This window comes from Nicotiana attenuata, chromosome 8, assembly GCF_001879085.1.
Source record: "Nicotiana attenuata strain UT chromosome 8, NIATTr2, whole genome shotgun sequence".
Taxonomy (NCBI): domain Eukaryota; kingdom Viridiplantae; phylum Streptophyta; class Magnoliopsida; order Solanales; family Solanaceae; genus Nicotiana; species Nicotiana attenuata.
The window spans coordinates 7,375,315-7,393,563 of NC_031996.1; positions in this window are offsets into that span (position 1 = coordinate 7,375,315).

Consider the following 18,249-nt stretch of genomic DNA (forward strand, 5'->3'; position numbering starts at 1 on the left):
TTTTTGTATTCATTGTCTATTTTTTGGGGATGCTGGTATTTCCAATACAAGGAGAAAGGATCCACACTCGCCTAGGTATGGTCACTAAGGCTTTAATGGAGGGGATTGAGGGGCAAACTTACACTATTGTCCCTATGATTCTGGCCGATATGTATCAGGCTTTAGATCGTTGCAAAAAAGGGTACAAGCATTTCGAGGGTTGCAATCTGTTGCTGCAAGTATGGTTGTTGGAACACCTTCAGAGTGGAGAATACTTTCAAGAATTTTTGCGACGACCATGGAATGACCAATAGCCTATCACCATCCGAAGAGAATGACTTTTATCCCAAACAAGTTTGCGCAACCAGAAAACGCTGTGAGCTAGGAACACTTCTTCAACAATCTGACTGATGACAAGGTACATTGGATGTTCGAGTGGTTCCCTAGCAGTAAATTCATCATCAGATCGAGAGATACTCCTTATCTAGTGTTAATCAGATTGAGGGGGATCTATCCTTATACTCCTATCAGAGTTATGAGGCAAGCTGGGAGAAAACAGGTTATACCACGAGTTTCCAAAATGGTTCAATACAAAGCAGACTTCCAGGGGAACGCTATTCCATTCAAGCTCTAGGCACAACACATGTGGCATCAAAAGATCATTGTGGAGAAAGATACCATCGAGCTAGATCGGTATCATGCCGGCCATGTGCACTTCTATCCGTCATGGTTGGTAGATGATATAGCGGGGGATGTCAAGCCAGGGATTAATTTGAATAATAGGGTTGTAGATGACGCTGCTGAAGCACAAGTCAAATACAGGATGTTGCGCAAAAGGGTCTTCGAGTCTGAAGCCAGGCATTTGGAACAACACAAAGCGGATATGGAAGCAATCAACGAGTGGAGAGAAATCGCTACTAAGTCAACAGAGAGGTTGGAATATTTGGAGCAGGGGTTGATGGAGCTTGAAGGGAAGATGAGAAACAGGGTTGCAGGCTGTCAAAACATGGATTGCAATGATGGAGGGCTCCTAGCAAGGGCGTATCTGCTGCTGGACATGCGCGACCTGGGGAATCTGATCGATGGAGCAAAGAAGGCCAAGCATGGAGAAGGTCCATCTGGGACCAAATAGATTAGGAATTATGTTTTACTTGCTTTGTAGGCTCGTTTTAGGCTTTGGTTGTAATAAGGCAAATGCCATTAGTGACTCTTTATCATTATTTTCGTTTTAGTAGAAATTTGGTTCATTTATCATATTAATGAAATGACGCAGTTATTGGCATCGATTTTTTCCAAATCTATATGTCGCTTAGGCCTGCCTCGAGCACAACAAGGTCCATAAATTAGGACGCAAATTTTAATCCCGCAATATATGTTTAAATACCGCAAACATCCTTTTAATACTCCTTACTGACTTGTTTACCTTTTTTGTTTTTCTTCTTTTATTTATTTGTTTATTCTCATCCCCTAAGGTTGGTTCGTGCATATCATACCAAATCTAGAGGTCCTCCACCTGCTCCTCCTCCAAGTGATCCTAAAAGCAAAGGAAAAGCCAGAATGGATAATACAAGCAATCTCAGAAAAGACAACGCTACACATGAGGAGAATGTCGAGACTTCGGATGGTCGGAGTACTCCGGCACATAATGACTTGGTTTAACGGTTGGAACAAAAGATAATGGAAGGGGAACTTGAGCAGGTCCAAATCTTAACAAACCTTTCCCTTACCCTGAACGTCCCCGACGTCAACCAACAAAACGCCCAAAACCCTGAACCTCCCCAGAACACACAAAACCAACCAAATCCTCCCGCTCCCCATCAAAATAGCCACACATCCTCAAAATCCTAATCCTCCACCAGTACCTACTCCTCTGCAGCATCATCACCATCCAACTCAGTATCCACAAACCACCACCTACCACACTCTTAAAAACGCATCACAACCTACCCCTGATCCCCAAAACTCAACCAACGACCACCACTATGCCCAAATTCTCGAAGTCCATCAAAGCAACCCCATATATGTGGAAACCTTACCCCACACTCTACAACAAACCTTATACATGCCCGAATTCGTCGAGAAGGACCTGCTCATCAAGAACACGGCGGAAGAACTCAAGAAACTTACAAGTCGAGTCTAAAGTGTTGAAGGTGGTGAAGACATCAAAGGTCTCAATTATGAGGATTTGTGTATTCAGCCAGACGTAGAACTACCAGAGGGTTACAAACCTCCTAAGTTTGAAATGTTCGACGGAACAGGTGATCCGAAGGTACATTTGAGAACATATTGCGACAAGCTCGTAGGGGTTGGTAAAGACGAAAGAATCCGCATGAAGCTGTTCATGAGGAGCCTCACTGGAGACGCCCTGTCCTGGTACATCAATCAAAACCCAAAGAAATGGGTTAACTAGGTGAGCATGGCGTCAGATTTTATGGATCGATTCAGGTTCAATACAGAAATGCGCCAGATGTCGTCTACATTCAAAATCTTAAAAAGAAGCCCATAGAAACTTTCGCGAGTATGCCACTCAATGGAGATCAGAAGCTGCAAAAGTAAGGCCAACGCTGGAAGAAGAACAGATGAACAAGTTCTTCATCCGAGCTCAGGATCCACAATATTATGAGAGGTTGATGGTTATTGAAAACCATAAATTTTCCGACCATCAAATTGGGAGAAAGAATTGAAGAAGGAATTAAAAACGGGATGGTGACAAATTTTAAGGCACTCCAAGCTACAAACAAAGCCTTGCAGTCAGTAGGTATATCTAAAAAGAAAGAAGTTGGTGCAGTAATGGTAGCCCAAGGTCCGAAATCTCCTCTTACATATCAAACCCCACCACCCACATATCAACCTTCACCTCCCAGATACCAACAACCCGCCGCCACCTACCATTATTATAACACTCAACCGACATATTACCATTCACCACCACCAGCCCGCCAAAACTACCAAAAAACCCAGACCAAATTTTGACCGCAAACAATACACTCCCATGCTTAAACCATCGATCAGTTGTATGAAAGATTGAAGGCTGCCAGTTACGTCACTCCTATTCCCGCAGTTACCATGGAAAACTCCTCCTAGTGGGTTAATCCAAATAAGACATCTGCCTACCACTCGGGCATGAAGGGTCATACTATTGATGAATGTCGCACTTTAAAGGATAAGATCCAGACGCTGATTGACACAAAGGTTATACAAGCAAAGGAGGTCGCACCAAATGTCTGCAACAGCCCTCTCCCGGATCACAGAGGCGAGGGGGTAAATGTGATTGAAACTTATAAAGAATGGGATCCAGAATGATCAATTGGACTCATTCGTGAAGGGGATGAACCCAAAATAGCTCCAGTCATTCTAACACCTATTATAATGTAGATTCAATCGCCAATTGAGGTTGAAATAGCCACGCCAACTCCGTTCAAGGTTATGGAAACAACGCCCTCAGCCACACCAACCCCGTTTGAGGTGGAAGTAACCACACCTTTCACAGTGACGGTAGCACCTAACCCCTCTTATCACCCTAAAGCTATACCTTGGGACTATGCTGCAAAGGCAAAAAGGAAAGGAAAGGGGAAAATGGAAGAAACGGGTGCAGCACAAGGTATGACCAGGACCGGTAGGGTTTACACGCCCGAGCATTTGGGAGGAACAAGTAAAGAAGCCGCTCCCAAGCAGCCTATCATTGAAACTGGCCCGGATGATCTTTGGGGAAAGGTGCAAGCAAGAGAGTATTTTGTGGTTGATCATCTGAACAAAATCCCTGCTAAGATATCCATTCTATCGCTACTACAGAATTCTGAGATGCATAGGAAAGCATTGATGAAAGTGTTGAGTGAAGCTTATGTACCCAATAATATCACTAGTGAAGAAATGGCTAATATGGTGGGACAAGTGTTGGAAAGCCTCAAGATCACTTTTCACGAAGACGAGTTGCTGCCTGAAAGATTGAGTCACAACAGGGCACTGCATATCACAGTACAATTTGAGGACAATTTCATTGCCAGAGTCCTAATAGATGGAGGTTCGAGTCTCAAGATTTGTCCATTGACTACTTTGAAAAGGTTGGGTAAAGGTTTGCATGAGATACGAGCAAGAACTATGAATGTGAAAGCATTCGATGGGTCCCAAAGGGCCACGATTGGGGAAATCAACCTATGCTTGCAGATGGGCCCGACTTGGTTTGACGTTGAATTTCAAATGTTGGACATATCTGCCATATACAATCTGCTGTTGGGACGACCGTGGATACATGTTGCTGGGGCCGTAGCTTCTACGCTACACCAGGCCGTGAAGTTCGAATGGAATCATCAGGAAGTAATCATCCACGGGGATGGAAGTAATCCCATTTACACCAATCAAATTGTTCCGGTTGTCGAGAACAAAAGGAAGTTGGGTGGAGAAACGACCATCGCATCGAGCTTGTCAATGCAATTGAGAAAGACAAATGGTGGAGTAATAAGATTGAAAGCATATTGTCATGGACAGGGTATGAACCCGGCAGGGGTCACGGCACAACTTTTGGGCTTGGGTATGAATATACCTGGCACGAGTATCAGAATTGGTCGCCGCCATGGCGTGGTCCTTATTACCCACTTGAACAACCAATACCGCATCTACACAGATATTTTAACAGGCTGACGTGATATGGGGATCTGAAGAAGATGAGGCTTTAGCTGGCCTAATGAATCTATTTCTGGATGATGAAGACATGGACTGCAATGCAATAGTTGAGGAGGAAGAGGAGGAAGACCTTACAATTCAGACCGTGGGAAAGTGAGTTGTTCTCAAGAACTGGACTGCTACACCATCCCGGGCCCGTCGAGTTCCTGTGTAGCCTGGCAATTAGCATGATCTAGTTTTAAAAGCAATTTTCAACATTTAAGACATTTTTCAGTATTTTGTTTTAGACGTATTTCATTTTAAAATAATTGCTCGAGTCATCGAGCCGTACTCGTTTTAATGTTTTCAAGATTTATCTAATGCATTGCTATTTTAGTATTTATTATTATCCTTTACATTTTCTCTTCACAGCATTATTATTACTTATCATGATGAGATTGTGGCATGTAATGAGACAACACAATATAAGGATAGTGATTACGAGGAAACAGAAGAAGAAGATACAATACCTGAGGAGATTGTCAGAGAAGTGGAAAATTTTGAGAACAAGCCTAAGTCAAATTCGGACGAAACCGAGATAGTCAATTTAGGAGACTCTGAAACAGTCAAAGAAATTCGCATAAGCATTCACCTCTCACCATCGGAAAAAAAAGAGTACACCCGTTTCCTGAAGGAGTATAAAGATATTTTCGCGTGGCCTTATGATGATATGACTGGTTTGAGCACGTCTATAGTGGCCCATAAACTACCTACCAATTCGATGTGTCCACCTGTAAAGCAGAAACTCAGAAAGTTCAAGTTGGATATGAGTTTGAAAATCAAAGAGGAAGTCACCAAGCAGATCAAAGCTAAGGCTCTCAGAGTGGACGAATACCCTACTTGGTTGGCTAACATCGTGCCAGTTCCGAAGAAGGATGGGAAGGTCAGAGTATGTGTCGACTATCGGGATTTAAACAAAGCAAGTCCCAAAGATGATTTCCCGTTACCCAATATACACATACTGATTGACAACTATGGCAAGCATGAACTCCAATCCTTTGTAGATTGCTTTGCGGGATACCATCAGATCTGGATGAATGAAGAAGATGCCAAGAAAACAGCCTTTATCACTCCGTGGGGGATGTATTGTTATAAAATGATGTCGTTTGACCTGAAGAATGCTGGAGCCACTTATATGAGAGCTATGACGAATATTTTCCATGACATGATTCACAAAGAAATAGAGGCATACGTGGACGAAGCCATCATCAAATCCAGAAGAAGCACAGATCTTATAGCAGACTTGAGGAAATTCTTTAATTGGCTTCCAAGGTACAATCTGAAACTGAATCCTACGAAGTGTGCCTTTGGAGTCCCAGCTGGAAAATTGCTAGGTTTCATCGTCAGTCGCTGAGGGATCGAACTAGACCCTTCAAAGGTCAAAGATATCCAAGACTTGCCACCTCCAAAAAGCAAGAAAGATGTGATGAGTTTCCTAGAGCGTCTCAATTACATCAGCCGCTTCATAGCACAATCAACCGTGATCTGTGAGCCAATTTTCAAAATGCTGAAGAAAGATGTTGCAACAAGTTGGACTAAAGAATGTCAAAAAGCTTTCAACAAAATCAAAGAATACCTGTCCACACCACCAGTCCTGGTCCCGCCGGAACCCGGTAAACCTCTGCTACTCTATCTGTTCATACTAGATGGAGTTTTCGGTTGTGTCTTAGGACAACACGACGAGACAGGAAGAAAGAAACATGCTATATTATCTGAGTAAGAAGTTCATACCCTATGAAGCACGGTATTCTTTGTTGGAACGCACCTGCTGCACCCTAACTTGGATAGCTCAGAAATTGAGGCACTACTTCTGTGCCTACACTACATATCTCATATCAAGGATGGATCCTCTGAAATACATTTTTCAGAAACCAATGCCTACAAGGAAACTAGCAAAATGGCAGATATTGTTGAGTGAATTTGATATTGTCTATGTGACTCAGAAGGCGGTCAAAGGACAAACATTAGCAGATCATCTTGCGGAAAATCCTGTAAGAGGAGAGTACGAACCACTGAAAACATATTTTCCCGATGAAGAAGTATCATTTGTAAAAGAAGATATCACCGAAGCCTACGATGGTTGGAGAATGTTCTTCGACGGAGCTGCGAACTTCAAAGGAGTGGGTATTGGAGCTGTTCTGGTGTTAGAGACGGGTCAGCATTATTTGGTATCCGTGAAACTCAGGTTTCCGTGCACCAACAATATGGCAGAATACGAGGCTTGCATCTTGGGGCTCAATTTGGCCATTGACATGAATGTCCACGAATTGCTGGTAATCGGTGATTCAGACCTTTTGGTACATCAGATTCTAGGAGATTGGGCTACAAAGAATACCAATATATTACCCTATCTATATCATGTGCAAGAGTTGATGAAGAGGTTCACAAAGATAGAATTCAAGCATGTTCCGAGAATACAGAATGAGTTCGCAGATGCACTGGCCACCTTGTCCTCCATGATACAGCACCCGGATAAGAATTTCATCGACCCTATTCTAGTAAGGATCCGCAATCAACTAGCTTATTGCGCTCATGCTGAAGAAGAAATGGATGGGAATCCGTGGTTCCATGATATCAAGGAATACTTGGCAAAAGGAGAATACCCGAAGCATGCAAATCATACTCAGAAACGCATACTCCGAAGATTATCCAACCATTTCTTCCACAATGGAGGAATTCTGTATAGAGTGACTCCAGACCTAGGGTTACTACGATGCATCGACGCCAAGGAAGCTTCCAAATTGCTCGAAGAAATACATGCCGAACTTGCGGTCCGCACATGAACGTTTTTCGTTTTAGCCAAGAAGATATTGAGGGCAGGATATTTTTGGATAACTATGGAAACGGACTACACCAGATATGTCCAAAAGTATCACCAGTGTCAAATACATGCAGATATGATATGGGTACCACCAAATAAACTCAATGCAACAAGTGCACCTTGGCCTTTTGCCGCTTGGGGAATGGATGTCATCGGTCAGATCGAGCCTGCCGCTTCAAACGGGCACAGGTTTATTTTAGTGGCCATACACTACTTCACAAAATGGGTTGAGGCTGCATCTTACAAGGCTGTAACCAAGAAAGTCGTCGCAGATTTTGTTAGGGATCGTATTGTTTGCCGATTCGGGGTACCAGAATCCATCATATCACCGACAATGCTGCCAACCACAACAGTGAATTAATGAAAGCTATGTGTGAAACCTTCAAAATCAAGCATAAGAATTCCACAGCATACAACCCTCAAATGAATGGAGCCCGTGGAGGCCGCCAACAAGAACATCAAGAAAATTCTAAGGAAAATGGTAGACAACCACAAGCAATGGCACGAGAAATTACCATTTGCCTTATTGGGATATCGTACCACAGTCCGCACATCAATCGGAGCAACTCCTTACATGTTGGTTTATGGTACTGAAGCTATCATTCCCGCCGAGGTCGAAATTCCTTCTTTAAGAATTATACAAGAAGCAGAACTCAGTGATGCAGAATGGATATGAAGTCGTTATAAACAATTAGCTCTTATTGACGGGAAAAGAATGCATGCGGTATGCCACGGTCATCTTTATCAAAACATGAAGTCCAGAGCGTTCAATAAAAGGGTTAGACCCAAACAGTTTGCACCGGGACAGCTGGTGCTGAAGCGGATCTTCTCGCATCAAGATGAAGCCAAAGGGAAAATTTCACCTAATTGGCAAGTGCCCTACATGGTTCACAGGGTACTAACAGGAGGAGCACTCATACTTGCAGAAATGGACGGAGAAATTTGGCCAAAGCCTATCAATTCAAACGCAGTCAAGAGATACTATGTTTAGGATTGTTTGCATTTCTTCATTTGATATAACTGAACTACGCTTGACCTGATTCCCATTTAAGAGGGGATACGTAGGCAGCCCTGTGGGTTCGGTCACATCTTAATAAAATCTTCATCTTTACCATGGTCGGAAACTGGGCAGAATTTTGAGGAGGACCCTCAAAATTCCGGAGCAAGTCCAGCCAACTTCGTCATATGTAGAACGGTCAAAGAATCGCTTATTAAACCGGGGAAAAATTTTGAGGAGGACCCTCAAAATTCTAGTGCAAAGAAGCTGCAATGTCTCTAAATGTGTCACAATCATTGTTTCATCTAATTTACTTGATATTGCATACTATTATGTTCTTTAAAACTATGTTTATCAAAATGCTTGCATATTCTTTCGAAAACATCATTTCTATGGCAGCCAGATATTACCCAGGGTAACTTGAACAGGATCTCCAGAGAAAAGCAAGCAGGCGAAGGCATGAACCAACCTTCCCCGGAAAACTCAAGATTTTTCTTTGGATGTAGGCACAACGAACAAAACAGGAGCATTCGCACGTATACACATATCAAAATCATTATCTTCTTGACGACAAGGCTACCAAATGCAAACATATCTCCAGATAAGAAAATAATCTGCTATCACTCATTGTCTTTCCTTACATGAGACTAAGCATTGTCTCCCCTTTTGCATGAGGCTAAGCCTTGCCTTCCCCTGCATGAGACTAAGCACTGTCTCCATTTTGCATGAAGCTAAGGCATGCCTCCTTAATTGCATTAGGCTAAGCACTGCCTTTCCTTGCATCGAGACTAAGCATTGTCTCCTCTTTGCATGAGGCTAAGCCCTGCCTCCCTAATTGCATAAGGCTAAGCACTGCCTTCCCCTGCATGAGACTAAGCATTGTCTCCATTTTGCATGAAGCTAAGCCCTGCCTCCCTAATTGCATAAGGCTAAGCATTGCCTTCTACTGCATGAGACTAAGAATTGTCTCCTCTTTGCATGAGGCTAAGCCCTGCCTCCCTAATTGCATAAGGCTAAGCACTGCCTTCCCCTGCATGAGACTAAGCATTGTCTCCATTTTGCATGAGGCTAAGCCCTGCCTCCCTAATTGCATAAGGCTAAGCATTGCCTTCCACTGCATGAGACTAAGAATTGTCTCCCCTTTTGCATGAGGCTAAGCCCTGCCTCCTTAACTGCATAAGGCTAAGCACTGCCTTTCCTTGCATCGAGACTAAGCATTGTTTCCTCTTTTTTGTATAAGGCTAAGCACTGCATTCCATTTCATGAGACTAAGCCATGTCTCCTATTTTGCATGAGACTAAGCATTGTCTCTATTTTGTCTGAGTCTAAGCCCTGCCTCCTTAACCGTATAAGCCTAAGCACTGCCTTCCATTTCACGAGACTAAGCATTGTCTCCATTTTGCATGAGGCTAAGCCCTGCCTCCTCAAATACATAAGGCTAAGCACTGCCTTCCATTGCATGAGACTAAGCCCTGTCTCCTCTTCTTGCATGAGGCTAAGCCCTGCCTCCTCAACTGTATAAGGCTAAGCATTGCCTTTCTTACATGAGGCTAAGCATGCCTCCCCAATTGCATAATGCTAGGCTCTACCTTTCCTTGCCTAATACCGAATGCTACGCTACTTGAAATCTAGCACTATTGTGCCTTCCCGGGGGCTAAGCTCTTTCCCAATATTATGCAAGACTAAGCTCTGTCTTGTTTCGCTTATATGACCCATCATTATGTCTCTGCATTTCATGGGCTGAAACATCACCATATTATCCAAAGGCGCCATAGTCCAAAGGAATCATCCTCATAGACTGAAGACACCATGTCATGGACTGAGGATCTGTCAATACTGCACATCATTATTCAAAGGCGTCATAGTTTAGAGGAACCATTCTCATAGATCGAGAGCATCATTTCATGGCCTGCGAATCCCTTATCACATGATTCATTGCTCGGGACATCGTGGTCTAAGGACATCATCCTCACCGTCCGAAGACAATCTTCATGGTCCAAAGGGAATTTGCATCATGTTTAAATTTTCGCAATAAACCATATATGTTTTTCATGCATCGTATTTTAAGTTTTTGTATACGGTGAAATAGGAGGGTCCAATTCTTCGTCATCGAGGCACCTCAGAGGATCGTCTCGAAGGCTCGAGGCCATGATCGCTGCCGACTCGACACTACACTAAGGTAGGAGGAGCGGGTCGCAATAGCTTTTACCGAATAGTGGTTCGGGATCGAATTTCCACAGGGAGCTAATAGTGGAGTTGTATTGTCTGTCTAGTTTAGAATTGCGGCTGTGCTTCTAATGTCACTTCAAACATTTTTGGTTTTCTTTGATTTTTATAACTACTATTACAAAGCTAATGATTAAAACTAAATTATGCTACGAGAATATTGCTAAGTTGTATTTAATATAGAGAAAGGTACTAGGGTCGTGGCATTTCCTAGGTGGCTAATTAATGGGTAGATGCTACTAAGGATAGATCGACATATTTGGGGCTTATGCTATAACCGTTGCACAATTGTACCCACTCTCGCACCTCTCGGTAGAGAGAGTGATTTTGCCCAATTGACTCTCTCGAGACCAATTGGGTAGGCCAATTAGACCAAGCAACTAGGGTTCAAGTGGGGTGATTACTCTCTCGAGATTTAACCCGTTAATTGGAATTACCATTTCTCATGGGTCCATCCCAATTCCTTGTTGGGTCAGTTTTGGGGTCATGGACTCTCTTTCTCAAGAAGAGTTAAACCCACAAAGCTAGAATCAGTGTTTGCAACCACCAATCCTTAATTAAAACCTAAAATCAACCCAAATAACAAACACCCAATATCAATCTAACCTTAGATGGCAACACCCATCAATTACCCACACTAGGGTTGAGCCACAACCCTAGCTAGTGAGTTTAGCTACTCATGCTAGATATAGGAATTAAAGAAATAGATGAAGAAGTAAGCATATTAATTAATTGCTAGGAAGAAAATATAATAATGAAGAGCAAAATTTCCAAAAATGGCTACAATATCGGTCTCACGAGCTCAGCTGCGTTCAGAACATAAAACTTGACCTAAAAATGGAAAAAGGTCCTATTTATACTGGGCTGGAAAAACTGGATAAAAATACCCCTGCGGGGTCAGCGCGGACCGCGCAAACATGACCGCAGCCGCGCTGGCTCTTGAACTCTTGGTTTCTTCTTCTCTGAAGTTGAGGACCGCGGACCGCATGAAAATGTAGCGCGGCCGCGGTGGCAGTTGGCGCGGCCGCACAAAAATGAACGCGGGCTGCTTTGCTTGGAAGTGGTCAAATTTTTGGCTCTATGAATCTCTGCTCCGCGGACCGCGTAAAATAGTAGCGCGGCCGCGGAGCCTGACCACGGACCGCGTGGAAATGACCGCGACCGCGTAGCATGCTCCTTGAATCTGCCATCCTCTGAACCTCCTAGTGCGGCTGCGTTCAGAGTTGCGCGGTCACTAGGTCCTCTTTTCCTCAACTTACTTAGTCTTTGACACTTGAGCAGGTTTCACTCCTTTTTGAGTCGATATTTGACATTCGTCGCTTTGTCGATCAAACCTGCAATCAAGTGCAACTTGTGAGCATTTTGGGACTATTTTGTAGCAATTTATAACCAAAGCGTAGGCAAGTAGGGGCATAAAACACGTTAAAATCCTAACTTATCAACTCCCCCAAACTTAAGCCTTTGCTTGTCCTCAAGCAAACAAAATAAGACCCACCCCTTAAAGGAAAATCCAAGTAATTCCAGCTATCCTAAAGCAACCTCAAAAAGCATCAATTGGGACTAACAATTGCCCTCAACATGAATGCATCATTAACACATTTAAACTTTTGAAAAACCATGGATCAAGTGTGACACAAGAGCATCAAGAGTTGACACATTTCATCAAAGAGCTTCTCTCAATTACTTTGGTCATTGTGGAACCCAAACTCACACATCCTCAACTCTCCCTGAGCGAACCTCACCTTTTAGAGTATTAACACACAAACCAAGGTTAATGGAGTTTCACTCATCTCTCTCAAGAAGAGGTCGCAAGTCCGGCTCTAGGTACCATATGCTTGCCCCTTATGTAAGTATCCACTAATGTAGGTTTCCTTCAACTCAAGATCCTATAGGGCGTCGTTATGAAGGCTTTTTGGTAAGGGTAGGACATGTTTTTATTCAAGTGGGTTCACTCTTCCCTTAAGCACTTCTTTTGATTCATTATGGCACAACTCTCTTGACTCTTTTGAGTATTCCACTTCTTTACAAGGGGTTAGAGAGACACATTGTCACTCTTTCTTATGCAATTCAAAACATTTCTCCTTTTTCTACTTTTTCCACACCTTTTTTTTTCACTTTTGTTTTCCTTGAATCCCTTTTTATTCTTGTTCACTTTGGACTTTCTTTTTGTCTTTTTCTTTTCTTGCTTTTTCATTGCCTTCCTTTTTCTTTTGCTTTTGTACCTTTCTACCACTTTGTTTCCTTTCTTATCTCTCCCCCCAAACTTAGACATTTGCCATTACTCAAGGGAAGATTTGGGTGCCAAGAGAGGGTAATCATTTAGAACGGGTATAGGCTTGTAGCATTGGTTCTTGAAAGAAAAGGTTTAAGGCTCAAAAGGGTTAACTAGGGATCATCTTTTTGGTAGGCTATGGAATTGTTCAACTTAACATTCGGATCAAGGAGAGCCTATAATCACTTCTCAAGTCAAATTTCACCTAGGATTTCGCCTCAACAAACATTCAGGGCAAGTTCTAGACCATTGGCTCGGGACTTGGACTCACAATTCGATTCCTCACCACACATGCTAGGGGATTGCTAAAGACATCGAGTCGAGGGCCCACAACGACCTTAGTTATGATTCAAGCACACAATGGTCCGAAAAGACCACATGATGATTGTTTGGTCAACGCAAGAGTCTCAAAGCCACGACTTTCACCATCCTAAACACAACATTATGTCTTTGACCATGGGATCAAAGGCAAATGTGCTAGGCCCAAGTGAAGCTTTGCTTGAGGTACCCTTAACTACAACTATCAAAAACAAAAGAAAAATCAAAGAAACGGACTCAACCCTTAAGAAGGTTGTCACTCCATCCATCACCGGGAAGAGGCACCCGGTTCACACAATACTCCACCCTTGGAAAGAACCGTGGCCTTAAGAAAACCAAGGGCTTATTGGAAGCGTCAAAAATAAAACAAGAGGCTACGAGCCCAACTATAAAGCTAAAAACGAAATTTTTTTGCGAAAATAGAAAATAGAATGAATATTTACAATAGGGAGATTAGAATATACAAACGGGGGATGAATATATACAAAATGTAACTTAACTTTATATACAAACCAAAATAGAAGATAAAAAGTACTGAATGTAAAGTTATATACATACCAAATAGAAAATCAACCAAAAGGAACAAAAACTGAGTCAAATATGTACAGTCATCCAGATAGTCAACAAAAAAGTAGGGCGCACCCCCACGAATAAAAGCTGGCATTGTCCCCAATGCCAACTATCAAACTAAGCATCAAAAAAGTCATAAGAAAGGATATAGGGGCTCCCTAAGCCTGGTCCGTCTGCATGGGATCATCAGTGGTCCCCAAGTCCTCCGTATGTGCGGGAGCCTCAGACTGGCTCCCGGCCTCCTGCTGCTCAACTGCTGGGACTGGAGCCTGCTCCTGGACCGGCGGGATGACAGGTGCATCCTGAGGCAAAGTGGAGGAGGCCTCCTGTGGGACTGCCACCTCAATAACTGCATCCGCTGTGCTGGGGAGCTTCCTCTTCTTCCTAGGCTGCCTGGGTACCTGCTCCTGCTCTGGCTGTGGCACTGGTGCGGCTGCTGGAGGGGCTGGATCCCCAAATAACAAGTCTAAAGGCATCTGATCTGCCAATAGCTTGTCCACATCCTTCCGCAGCTCTTTCACAGACTCTTTGGAAGCCCTTGACCTCCTCATCTTCCTGTGTTCCTTGGCAAGCTCCTTCAGAGCCTTGCCATGTGACTCCACTGCTGCAGATAGGGTAGCCTGAGTCTTCAAAATCTTTTCCTGGTTCTCCAGGAGTTTTTTCAAAGTGTCCTCAATGCTGAGGTGCTGACTGGGCCTGAATAGTGAAGACAAGGTGGACAACTTGGATGTCGCAGCTGACATCCAGTTGTTCAGGCTAGCCAATGTCAGGCTCAGCTGATGGGCAGTGAAGGGATGAGTCTTAGAAGATGGCACTCCCGGGCCAGCTGAAGTACTGGGACCAGCAGAAGAAATGGGGCAAGCAGTAGAAGAAGGTCCTGGAGGCAAGTCCTTAACTGTAGTGGCAGCAGGTATGGTGGAAGGCTCGGTAGAAGGCTCTATCGCAACTGGCTCCTCAGACTGGCCAGTTAGGGCAGAGGTAGGCGACTGGTACTTCTTGGATTTAGGGTTGTCTGGACCCTGCATACTGTACCAAGAATAGGGGGCCACAGGCTTGGTCTTTACATCATATCTCCTCTTCTCCACCTCCAGGTCCCGGAAATACATTGATAGGGTGTTGGGAAAAGGATAATTCCTGTCATGCTCTTGCCTTACCGCAGAAATCACACGGGACATCACATTGCCCACGTTGATAGGGTACCCGGCCATAATAGATGAAACCGGAACTGCTCGGGTAAGTGGAATGGTCTGATCATGAGTGGAAGGGTCAAGCCGACTGCATACAAATGTCAACCACCCTCGAGCCTCAAAGTTGAATGTCTTTATGAAAATCTTCTTCCCTGCCTGCAAACACTCTGGCACAGTACCTGGGGTTACCAAGTACTGGGCCAACCAAGGGCGGACTTCCTCACCCATTGCTAGCTTAGCCAAATAAAGCGACTCATCTTCATCACGGAACCCCAAATACTCATTTAACGATCTCCCATCAAATAACACTGTTTTATCTCGAACTTTGATCACCTTAGTATCTTTGACAATGTGAGCTACATTGGAGTAGAACTCCCTAACCATGTGCTCATTAGCATCGATGCACTTCTCCATGAAGAACTCCCAGCCCCATCTTGTTCCAAACTCTCTCTGCACGTTCGGGTTGTGGGGTAAAAGGTCAGTGTCAATAAAACTCCTCTCCGGTATCAACTTCCTCACCGGCCACCACTCCTTAAACTTGTGAAATGCCACTTGACTGACAAATCGATCTTCCCAGACTTCAGGTTTTCTAGATCGTTCAATACCCCCAATCTGAGGCTCACCTCCCTCATCTCTGCCTGCACTCTCCCCAGATAATGAAGCTGTGGGGGAGGTGGAGTATTGCCCACTACCGGCTGCGGACTCGTCAGAAGAATCCGAGACTACGGTCACTGGTCTTTTAGAAATGGGTGATGGTGGAGGGGTATCAACTAGGTGGAGGGGGTCAGTTACATGAGTTGGGATTGAATCGGAGGAGATGTCTTTGGAGGGTACATACTCACTCCCCGATGAATGAGACGCAGCCTTGTCAGCAGCTCGTATCAATTTGCGGGTCTTTTTGATGTTCTCCCGAGCCTGGGGAGTGAGTTTTGCAATTCTCTTTCGTTTACCCCCTCGGGAGGAACCACCTCTCCCGGGTTGTTGTGATTGCTTGGCGCCTCTTTGTTTAACCATTGTCTGCAAAGATAAGCATCTAACATTGTTAGTTTAAGCACAGGCAGTGAAACAGGTGAATGAAATAGATTGCAGAGATAATTGCAGTACACAGTTTCAGAACTTGTTGCATAACATAGCACCGCGGATCGCACAGAAGTGACCGCGGTCCGTGCTGGGCAAAGGCCCAAAATTACCACTCTCTGAATTTTCCACCGCGGTCCGCACAAAAATGCAACGCGGCCGCGGTGAGCCAGCGCGGACCGCACAAACAGCAATGCGGCCGCGCTGGAGACTTTTATCTTTCAATCACACAAGCACCGCGGTCCGCACAAAATTGCAACGCGGACCGCGTCATGGCAGCGCGGTCGCGCAAAGACGACCGCGGACCGCGCTGAGCTAGGGTTTACGGGTACTAAGTTAGGTGTGCATATTTTGCCATTCTTGTACAAGTTTTTACACCTACTTTGTCCCTACTCAGTTCACCCATGAATTAAGCATATTCAGTGCATTACCATGGTTTTAAACTAACCTAAACTAACAGTTAAATAAAAAGAAGAAGCTAAACTACTGAACAAGCTATAAAAAATGAAAATAAGAAATTAATTAATCACAAATGCATGAAATGTTACCAAGTTTATGAAGATTGAGTGCAGATAGTCCAAGCAAGTCAGAAAAGTGGTCTCAAAAGAAGGATGAACAATATACTATAGCTCTGGGTATTCAAAGTGCGAAAAGGGTAAAATGAAACCCTTGGGCCCTATTTATAGAAGAACTGGGGGCCCCACACTCACCTACCAGCGCGGACGCACAAAAATGACCGCGGACCGCGCTGGGTTTCAAAATCCGAAGTGTCAGAAGGCAACCTTACGCGACCGTGTAAAAGTGTACCGCGGACGCGAAGGTCCACCGCGGACCGCACAAATTTGACCGCGGCCGTGGTGGAAAACTTCAGAGAGCACTGCCTTTTTATCTTTCCAGCGCAGACCGCACAAAAGTGCACCGCGGTCCGCACTAGCAACTTCAGAGACTACCAAATGTTTTTCCTTTGTTTTGCACTACTTCAACACAATCCCTGCAACATCTCACAAACAATTAGCTCAAAAATCCTAAGCTACAAAGAAAATCAAAGATAAAGAAAAAGACATGGGTTGCCTCCCAAGAAGCGCCTGATTTAACGTCGCGGCACGACGCATGCTACCATCACATCACTTCAAATGAATGAGTGCCACCACGTGGCTGTCATCAAACTTCCCCAAGTAATGCTTGACACGATGTCCATTGACCCATAAAACTTCACCATTCTTGTTCTTGAGATCAAGAGCACCAAACGGAGTCACACATACAACTTCAAATGGCCCACTCCACTTTGACTTGAGCTTTACCTCAACCGGGAGTTGAAAAGAAGAGCCATATCACCAACCTTGAATTCCTTTCCCCGAGCATATTTGTCATGAAGATACTTCATCTTGTCCTTATACAAGGACGAGCTGGAGTAGGCATGAAATCTAAACTCATCAAGCTCATTAAGTTGCTCAACACGGAGATTCGCTGCAACATCCTATTCCAAGTTCAACTTTCTCAAGGCCCACATAGCTTTGTGCTCCAATTCTACCGGGAGATGGCAAGCTTTCCCAAACACCAACCGGTACGGGGACATACCAACTGGGGTCTTGTAAGCCGTCCAGTATGCCCATAAAGCGTCATCCAACTTTTTCGACCAATCTATTCTATTAGCATTTACCATCTTGGACAAGATAGTCTTTATTTCTCGGTTGGAGACTTCCACTTGACCACTAGCTTGGGGATGATAGGGGGTGGTCACTATGTGATTTACTCCATACTTGGCAAGCAATGAATCAAAAGCCTTGTTGCAAAAGTGAGACCCCCCATCACTAATGATAGCACGAGGGGTGCCAAACCTTGTGAAGATACTCTTTTTTAAGAATGCCACAACACTTCGGGCTTCATTGTTGGGTAAAGCCACGGCTTCCACCCTGTCACGCCCCAAATTCGAGGGACATGACCGGCACCCGACCGGGTAGCCCCAGCCAAGCGAACCTGGATGCCTTACCTAACCCACATGTTACCCCATGTTTTTCCTTACTCAATTATTCCAAGAATTTGCCAAATAATTAATTAAGAACACTTTTTAATTTACAAAACACATACATACTTACATAATAGTAATGAAATCACCAACTCGTTACCAATGTACGAAAACACG